The sequence below is a fragment of the Oryza sativa genome, chromosome 2 (assembly GCF_034140825.1).
Source record: "Oryza sativa Japonica Group chromosome 2, ASM3414082v1".
NCBI classification, from domain to species: Eukaryota; Viridiplantae; Streptophyta; class Magnoliopsida; order Poales; family Poaceae; genus Oryza; species Oryza sativa.
Genome location: NC_089036.1, coordinates 15,203,425 through 15,212,658, shown reverse-complemented (window position 1 = coordinate 15,212,658; position 9,234 = coordinate 15,203,425). Strand labels below are relative to the sequence as shown.

Below are 9,234 nucleotides of genomic sequence, written 5' to 3'. Positions count from 1 at the left end.
ATTTTTTTATACTTAATGCTGCATTAGTTGAGTTTGATCTATCAAGTCGTGCTTAGAATATCAATCTCTAGCCTGCCTTCTGATTGCCGATTAGGGTAGTATCGGAGCTTCAGTCGGTCTTATCTGATTTAACCATATTCGCTCTATATGCTTCAGTGACATGTTAAATCCGCCCTTTATGCCAAGATCTTATTTCATTTAAGTATATTAAGCTTTTGTTTGATATATTATACTTGTTTTAATATCCTGATATAGAGTAGTATCGGAGTATTAGCCGATACATGCTAGATCTATATGATCGGCTATGCTATAAACATATATAGTCCTGTTATTAATATATATTTCGATCCAAGTGATTTATACTGTCTCGGCATGGTGACCGATCTATCCCAATCACTTGATTTAAATATATATCGATATAAGAACTATATATTGGTAATATCTACAGCCGATCGAGTAGGTTTAGTTCTTTATTATCTATTTATAGTCACCGATCGATTTACATATGACATCGGCTCAAAGATAAATGATATGTCATCGGCACTTAGCTGATTGGCTATCATTTATAGATTTAACCGCGATCTCTTTGTTTCTATTTCTTGTTGATTGCAGGATCAAATCAACTGGCACGCTAACAAACCCAAAGGCGAGCTTTGGACCTGCACTGGAGTTAAGCGGATCTCCCAGGCCTCGTGTTTTACGTCAACAGTCTATTGACCAAGCCAATTAATGAACTTGATGAGAAGGGTTTCCCAGTAATACAGTATGCTGATGACACTCTAATTCTTCTCAAAGCTTCGGAGAGAGAGGTGTTTTGTTTCAAGGCATTGTTGAATTCATTTGCACACTCTACTGGCCTCAAAGTGAATTATCATAAGTCCTGTCTCTACCCAATCGATTTATCTCATGAGAATGCAGGGCTTTTTGCTGGTGTGCTTGGGTGCACCATAGGCACAATGCCTTTTACTTATTTGGGTTTGCCCATGGGAACAACTAGGCCAAGGGTAGTGGATTTTGCACCCTTGGTAGACAGGGTAGAAAGAAGATTAATAGCAAGCTCACAATTTCTGCCACAAGGTGGAAGACTCACATTGATAAACTCTGTGCTTTCCTCAATCCCAACATACTACATGTGTTCTTTGCAGCTGCCTGTTTCAGTGGTAAAAGCTATTGACACTGCAAGGAAAAATTGCCTTTGGAGGGGAAACAATCCAACTTCAACCAGAAGATCTCTAGCCTCTTGGGATCTAGTGTGCAGACCAAAGGATGAAGGTGGACTAGGAGTCATCAATCTAAGAGTTCAGAATATAGCGCTTCTGCTTAAACATCTAGTCAAATTTTACAAAGGACATGATCTGCCGTGGGTTCAACTGATATGGAACTCTTATTATAGCTCTAAAGTGCCACATTTAGTTTGGAATAAAGGATCTTTTTGGTGGAGGGATATAGTGGCTCTGACTGATGTTTTCAGGGGAATCTCAAACTGCCATATCAGGACTGGATCTTCAGCTCTTTTCTAGGATGACATTTGGAATGATAAGATAAGAAGCAATGCTTTTCCATCTTTATATATGGTTGCCTTAGATAAAACTCTCTCTATTAAGCAAATAGGTTCTACTCCTCTTGAGGATTGTTTTTTACTGCCCCTGAGCACCCAGGCTTATGGAGAATTCACTGTTCTAGAGGAGGAATGGTCTTCTCTCTCTGCTGAACGGTAATGGTGATGAATGGTCTTTCATCCGGAACTCTGACAAATACACAGCTAAGAGGTTTCATAAGCTGACATACTCAAATGTGCATGTGTCGAGGCCTTTTGTCTGGATCTGGAAGACCAAATGTGCAATGAAGATTAAAGTTTTTGCTTGGCTTTTATTCAGAGACAGACTTAACACAAGAGATATGCTGGATAGGCGACATTGTGCAAAGGAAAAAGATGATCTCACTTGTGAATTATGCCGGAATAATATCAAGGAGACAAGATAACATCTTTTTTTCTTCTGCCCTTTCAGTCAACTTTGCTGGCAACATTTGGGAATTACATGGAATCCTGGCCTAGAATTTTTTTAGATGGTGGTTTTGGCTCGCATTCAGTTCAATCAGAGAGGTTTCTTGGAAATTTTCTTCATTGCTGCTTGGCACATTTGGAAGCGATGAAATGGAAAAAAATTTCACAATGAGCTTCCCTCGTTCAGTTCTTGGAGGGCTTAATTCAAAGCCGAAGTTCTTCTGCATTTGTGCAGAATGAAGGATCCGCTAAAACAGATTGTTTTTGATTGGTTACAAACAATGTGATCCTTTGATCTCTTTTGTTTATTCTCTTATAATTTGTAAATAACTTTTTCAATTTATAAAATTACACTGCGAGGCAAAGTCCTGACAGTATTTCCAGTAAAAAAAAACTAAGTTTTGGCTTCTGTAAGTCTTCCTGGGTGTGTATTCCCGATTTCCAGCGAGGAGATCTCTAATCTCGCGTATCACATAGGCTAGCTCTGAGAGCTCTTTGTCCTTGGACTGCATCATTTTGACAGCTACATCACAATCTGTTTCTACCTAAACTGGATAGTTTGTCCAGGTGCGTGCCATTGCAATTCCCTCCTTGCATGCCAAGAGCTCTGCTTTAAGTGCGCTACTGCCAGTCTTGAGGAATTTCCAAGAAGCTAAGACCACCTTCCCTTCCCAATCCCTCATGACAGTACCAATCCCCCCATTTCCATTCAGGGCATCAAAGGAACCATCCACATTAACTTTCATCCACCCTCGCTATGGTTTCACCCATCTCTTCTTCGCTGCCAAACCAGGCCCGGAGGAAGCAAGGAGCTTCCTATTCCAATCAATCTCAGAACTCTTCCCTTGCCTGACACATCCCTCGACTTTTGTCGGATTTCAAACAGTGTTTGAATGTAGCTCTCAAGGAATCTTTTGGAGGCATCAATCGACGGAGGAATTTTGTCATCGACAATCTCGTTTCGGATGAACCAATTATGCCACATCACCATCATATAAGCAGCACGCTCTGAGTCCGAAAGCCGTTCCAGATGCATAAAAAACCAAGAAGGGTTGTCGCTATAATCATCTGAAAATCTTGGAAAGTAACCGGCTCTCTGCATCGCTAGTAACAGGAATTTTGATTGAGTGCAGCGGCAAAGAGCATGCTAGGCATCCTCCTCTTCTAACCCACAGATCACACAAGTGGCAACACGCTCGAGCTTCCTTTAAGCTTTGTTAACCAAAGTAGCAAGGGAGTTGGTAGCTATCTTCCATGCAAAAATTTTCACCTTCTGGGGGATATTACATCCCCATATCAGATGCCAAGACTTGTTACCACCTCCCGAAGACGGCCCAGCCACATTCTGGTTCGCGAGATTCAGAGCCAAATAGTATGCACTCCTCACTGAAAACCTGCCGTGTACATCTGGATGCCACGCAAGGAAAACATCTTCCTCCCGAGATGAAATACGAATTTTTGAAATTATTTCAGCATCTATCGATAGGAAAAGTTCATTGATTTTCTCTTCATTCCAAACACCATCCGCAGTAAGGTCTGACACCCATTTTAACCTGCAGTTGTTCTTTTGCGAGATCGGTCTCCTTGAGAAGTTCCTTGGCAGCCATGGATCCCTCCAGATCCTCACACATCTCCCATTACCAATGCGCCAGATGATTCCTTCTTTTAGCAAGGACGGGCCATACTCGATGTCCTTCCACCCCGGAGAGGCATTGCCTCCAAACCAAGTATCAACAAGGGAAACATTGGGGAAGTACTTTGCCATGAGGACCCTAGAACAGAGACTTTCAGGGTTATCAATGAGATGCCAAGCCTGTCTTGCAAGAAGTGCTTGATTGAAAAGCTTAACATCCCTAAAACCAAGTCCACCTTGGTTTTTCGGTTTGATCAGGTTGTCCCATGACCCCCAATGTATCTTCCTTTCCCCATTGGTAGCCCCCCACCAAAAGTTCCTAGTTAATCTGTTTAAGTCCTCACAGACCGAATCTGGCAGCCGAAAAATCACCATGACATAAACAAGGATTGCCTGCAATACCGATTTTATGAAAATTTCCGTCCCACCACTTGACAGCAAGTTTTCTCCCCATTGGAGCACCCTCTTCCAGATCTTTTTCTGTAAACTCTAAAATTTACCTTTGTTTCTTCTTCCTTCTAGGATGGGGAAACCCAGGTACTTATCCTCAAAGGAGTTGTTAGCGATCTGCAGTTTCTGCTTAATAGCTTCTCTCACCTCCACCGGGGATGACTCTCCAAACATAATCGAGCATTTTGCAGGATTAATCAATTGGCTTGTTGCTGCTGCATATCTCTTTTGATGATCCTTGCTTGTTGGACGTTTGCTTTGAAGAAGAGCAAAGTATCATCCGCAAACAGGAGGTGCGATATCCCCGGCGCCCGGTGACAGATATGCACAGGCGTTAATTCTCCTTTGGCCACTTTATCATCCAGGAGCAAGGATAGACCATCGGCTACGAACAGGAATAGAAAGGGTGACAAAGGGTCTCCCTGACGAAGTCCATGCGAAGGAGCAAGTGTAGATAGCAGGGTTCCATTGAATTTAACCGAATACCTCACCGTGGTTATACACTCCAATATCCAGTTAACCCACCGGCAAGAAAAACCCAACTTGTATATCGCCTGCTCCAGGAATTTCTAGTCCACTCGATCATAAGCCTTAGAGAGGTCTAGTTTGTACGCGCAAGCTCCTTTATTCAGATTACTATTCTTTTGGATACTGTGAAAACATTCAAAGGCAAGAAGGGCATTATCCGTTATCATACGCCCCGGGACAAAAGCGCTCTGGCTTTGAGAAACCAACTCATCCAGCAAAGGTCTCAACCTGTTCACCAGACATTTGGAGACAACTTTATAGATAATGTTGCAAAGGCTGATTGGTCTAAAGTCTTTTAGTTCCATTGGCTTCTATTTTAGGGATGAGTATTATAGCCATCTCATTAACTCCATTTGGCATGACCCCAGTATCAAAGAAAACCTTCACTGCCTTACTGATATCATCCTTCAAAAGACCCCAATTCCACTGATAAAACCGTGCAGGAAACCCATCAGGACCAGGCGCTTTGAGCGGACCAATCTGAAAAACTGCTGTTGCAATTTCATCGTCCGAAAAATCCTTACATAACTCCTCATTCATTGCTGCCGTGACTTTCCCTTGGATAAGCTGGGTTATAGGAGAGTGATCAAGCATTTCATCTCTCTTATACATTCAAAATATTGTGTGGCCATATTCTCCATTACTTTTGTCGAACTATGAACAACTCCATTGGCATCCCGAAGCTTGGTGATTTTGTTTTTCTTTGCACGCCATACAGCCCTACTATGAAAAAACCGTGTATTACGGTCACCTTCTTTAAGCCAATTTATCCTCGACCGCTGGAGCCATAACATCTCTTCCCTGTATAGAAGTTCATTTAGCCTATCCGTGGCTCCCCGAATCGCTAAACTATCCGAGTTTGATTCCAGTAGGGCAGCTAGCTCCTTTCGACATTTCTCAATTTCTCTGCCCACATTCTTGCATTTCCTCTTACTCCAGCCGTGTAAGGACATCATGACTTTGCTCAGGGACCTCAGATAAGTTCATTTTATCACCTGCTACTGCCCAGGCCTCGTCAATAATATTTGGGAGCTCATTCTCTCTTTCCCAGAATATTTCATAATGCAGACATTTGCGTTTAACCCGTCGGCTCTCTTCAACCGCAAATTTCAGCAGAATGGGGGCATGGTCCGAACATGGGGACACCAGATGTTCAACCTGTGACTCTTTAAACCGATCACTCCAATTGTCATCTGCCACCGCCCTATCCAGCCGCACTCTGACATTATTAACTCCCTATCTCTTATTGTCATACGTATATGGTAGCCCCCTGAAACCCAAATCATGTAGCTCACAGATATGAAGGGCATCCCTAAAAGCCTGCATCTGTCTTTCATTCCGTGGGGTCTTGGAGAAGTGTTCAAACTGCCAAAGTGTTTCATTAAAATCGCCCATCACCAACCAAGGCAAAGTAGATGATTGTCGCAGCAAGTTCAACAGAGACCACATGTGATGTTTGTTCTCAACTTTAGGTTCACCATATACAAAAGTAACATGCCATATAGGAGCATCCGGGGACAAACGCACATACGCATCAATATACCTTTCATTCATTCCTTTAATATCCACAAAAACTGACTCATCCCATAACAGAGCTAAACCTCCACTCAAACCATCAGAACTGAGACCAACACAACTTTTTAAACCTAATCTATTACGAAGACGCCGAACCGTTTCGATCTTTTGTCTAGTCTCACAAAGAAAAACTAACTTGGGACCTGCCTCGCGAACCAAGGCACATAGGTCGCGAACTGTCGTGGCGTTCCCAATTCCACGGCAGTTACAGCTTAGGCAACTCATTGTTCCTGGCGGGATCCCAACATAGGACCTGCCAGTGTACCAGCAGCCCCGGCGCTGGTCACTTCCAATTCTCCCACATTCATACCGTCCGCAGCTGTCTTCTTGAAACGCTTCAGTTCTCTTCCTTGCAGCCCTGCACCTTCCTTCTTCTTCATGTCTTCCTCTGCTTCCAACACATGCTGCAGCAAGGCTTGTTGGACTTTCCCTGACTTCTTGTTCCCGAGTTGTTCTGTGGATCGTCTCTTATGGACACTGAGAGTGTCTTCTGAAGAAACATCCCCAAAAGAAGCTGCCTGATGTAAATTCGCAATAGCCGGGATCATGTCAACCATCTGCTGCTTCGCCGACGACAACCCGGACATGGATCCCATCTTCAGTTTTGTCGATCCTGTAGCCATCATGTCCTGTAGCTATCCCTTTTCATCTGAAACATGTAACTTGTCTGTCTGACTAGCTAACTGTTCATCAAGTGTTTCATCTCCCACTTTCTCTTGAGCATCAAAGCCGTAATGTGTGTCCACCCTTGGAGGGACTGCTTCATCCCATTGTTCCCCCTGATATCTCCGTGAAGAAGATGAGCTTGCACTACCAGCCTTGCGGAACGACAACCTGTGAGAAGCAGTCGAAGCCTCTGTCCCCTTAACAGTGCTCACCTTCTTCTCAAATGGCTTCAAAGGCGAGCAGCGTAGCTCAGCAGAATATTGGAAGGGCGCATCATTATTAGCTACCTTCTTAACACAGTCTCTGTCAGAGTGGCCTATGAACCCACATATGAAACAGAAATATGGAACCCTCTCATACCTAACATCGAAGCGTCTGGTTACCTCATTGCCTTGAACTTTGTTTTTGATAGCTATCTTCGATTTAAGAGGTTTCTTCACTAGGAGATCTACCCGAATACGGAAGAAATCATGTCTATTCCTCCCATCAGCTTCCACATCCACTTCCCTGACCTGACCAAATTTGCTGCCATACAACTCACCACGAGCTTTTGTCATCAACACCAAAGGTAGATCATAAATCCTAATCCAGATAGGAACCACTTCTAAAGGAATCTTTGAGGGACAAGTTAAGCCGTCGAAAGCAGCTACTAGTAAAGCATCACCTTTATGTAGCCAACGACCTCCCTGGAGGACAAAGTTGTAGTCCCCTTCAGCCCCAAACGTGATGATGAACAAATTGTCCCGAAGCGACTTATAGCTCATATCCGAACGCAGCCTCCATGCCCTCCCCATATCCTCAAACAGAGCAGAGAGGTTAGGGGTGCGTAGAGAGTAAAATCTGGCTAACACTGTCAATTGCCCCACCTGTTTCATCTCTTCTTCCTCAATATCAACCTCTACTGCATCCTCATCATCCTCTAGAACCTCTCCCTCTGTGAACTCCTCCGGACCCAGGTAGCCGCTTCTCGAATTGCATGTTGGGGGAGGACTCATCTCCCCAACCTCCTTTGCTTTCAACTTCAGAGTTTCTTCATCTGTCGACGACGCCCTCAATGTGGAATCCTTCGAACTCGGCCCCAACAATGCTAATTCCTTCCCCTGCTGACCACTCATGTCACCGTCCTGCGGCTTCGGGCGGGTAATCATCGCCTTGATGATCCCTTGATCGCCCCTACCAGCAGACGGCTCCATAGATTGATCGTGGGAAAACTGATGCCAAGACGAGATCCAATCTGCACTGCCTGTCTTCAACGAAAGGGTGAAACACAGAGATCCCCCTACCTGAGTATCCCTTATAAAGGGCCAGATATACAAAACTGACTCCCATCCGGGCCTAAACCAGGGTATCCAAAAATGCCTAGAACAAATTCCAGATCCATCATAACCAATTTGGATAGTGTTTGATCTCGTCCATAAGACCCTAGGCTTACCCAGTCGTACCGGTTCTGATTTGATCTTCAAAATCTGCCGATCCTGAAAGGAGTATGCCCGAGTCCGATGATGATCAAGATCATGGTACTGTTTCCTTCCTGGATCCCATAGCACCTGAAGAAAACTAAAGGTGGGCGATAGCCCCACAGACACACCAAGCAGATCGGGAATAATCCCCATCCAAAACCCACTCCACACGTGGATTACGGCCGCCGGTGACCCCTGGTTGCCCGAGCGCCACCATAGCCCTAACAGCGCCGCCATTTGTCCGGTAAGCACGTCTCTTCCATTTTGTATTCTCTATAGTATCTAGTAGGAATAAAGCTTAGGAGCTTCGGTGCTATAGTCCTCTTGGAGTTTTGGGTATGTTTCTAGTACTTACAGTTTTCGTAAGACTATAGTTGAATTAATAGAATTATCTTCTTTATTTATTTATGCTCGTCGTTCATATATTTCTTTATTGAGTATATGTTCTATGAGTAGTATATACTTTGTATATCCGTTTCATCCTAGGGTAGTCAATCCCTACAACGATAACGGTCCAACCAGCTTTATAGGTTGCTCTAGCTCCAATTTGTTCATCCGTATGGTGAGAGTCCCGGTGGAGTTACTGATATTATTTACGAGCATAAGCATGGTAATTAGGCTAGATAAATATTGTTGGATGCAGGTGTGCCCCACAGAAAGTGAGGTAGGCGGCATGTGGTAACAACCCTCTCCGTCCTTTGTATTCCTCCACGTTTGAGTATGATATAAGAATACGTAAATGTCATAATCACGCTAGCAGGCGAGTAAAGAGTGGTCCCTCGGTAGTACCAAGGTGCCTGGAACGAAGTCTTATGTTGTAAACATGTATATGTTGAGTGTATACTAGACATGATTAATATAGAAGTATAGATGAATCGTAGTTTCCTAATGCTAATTTTGTACTAGAGATTCTTATA

At 43.8% G+C, this 9,234-nt stretch overlaps 1 pseudogene; it reads right to left on the bottom strand.

Moving 5' to 3' along the window:
• Positions 1–1,772: 1,772 nt before the first annotated feature.
• LOC136355231 (uncharacterized) lies at positions 1,773–8,050 on the bottom strand (annotated as a pseudogene).
• Between the last annotated feature and the right edge of the window lie 1,184 nt (positions 8,051–9,234).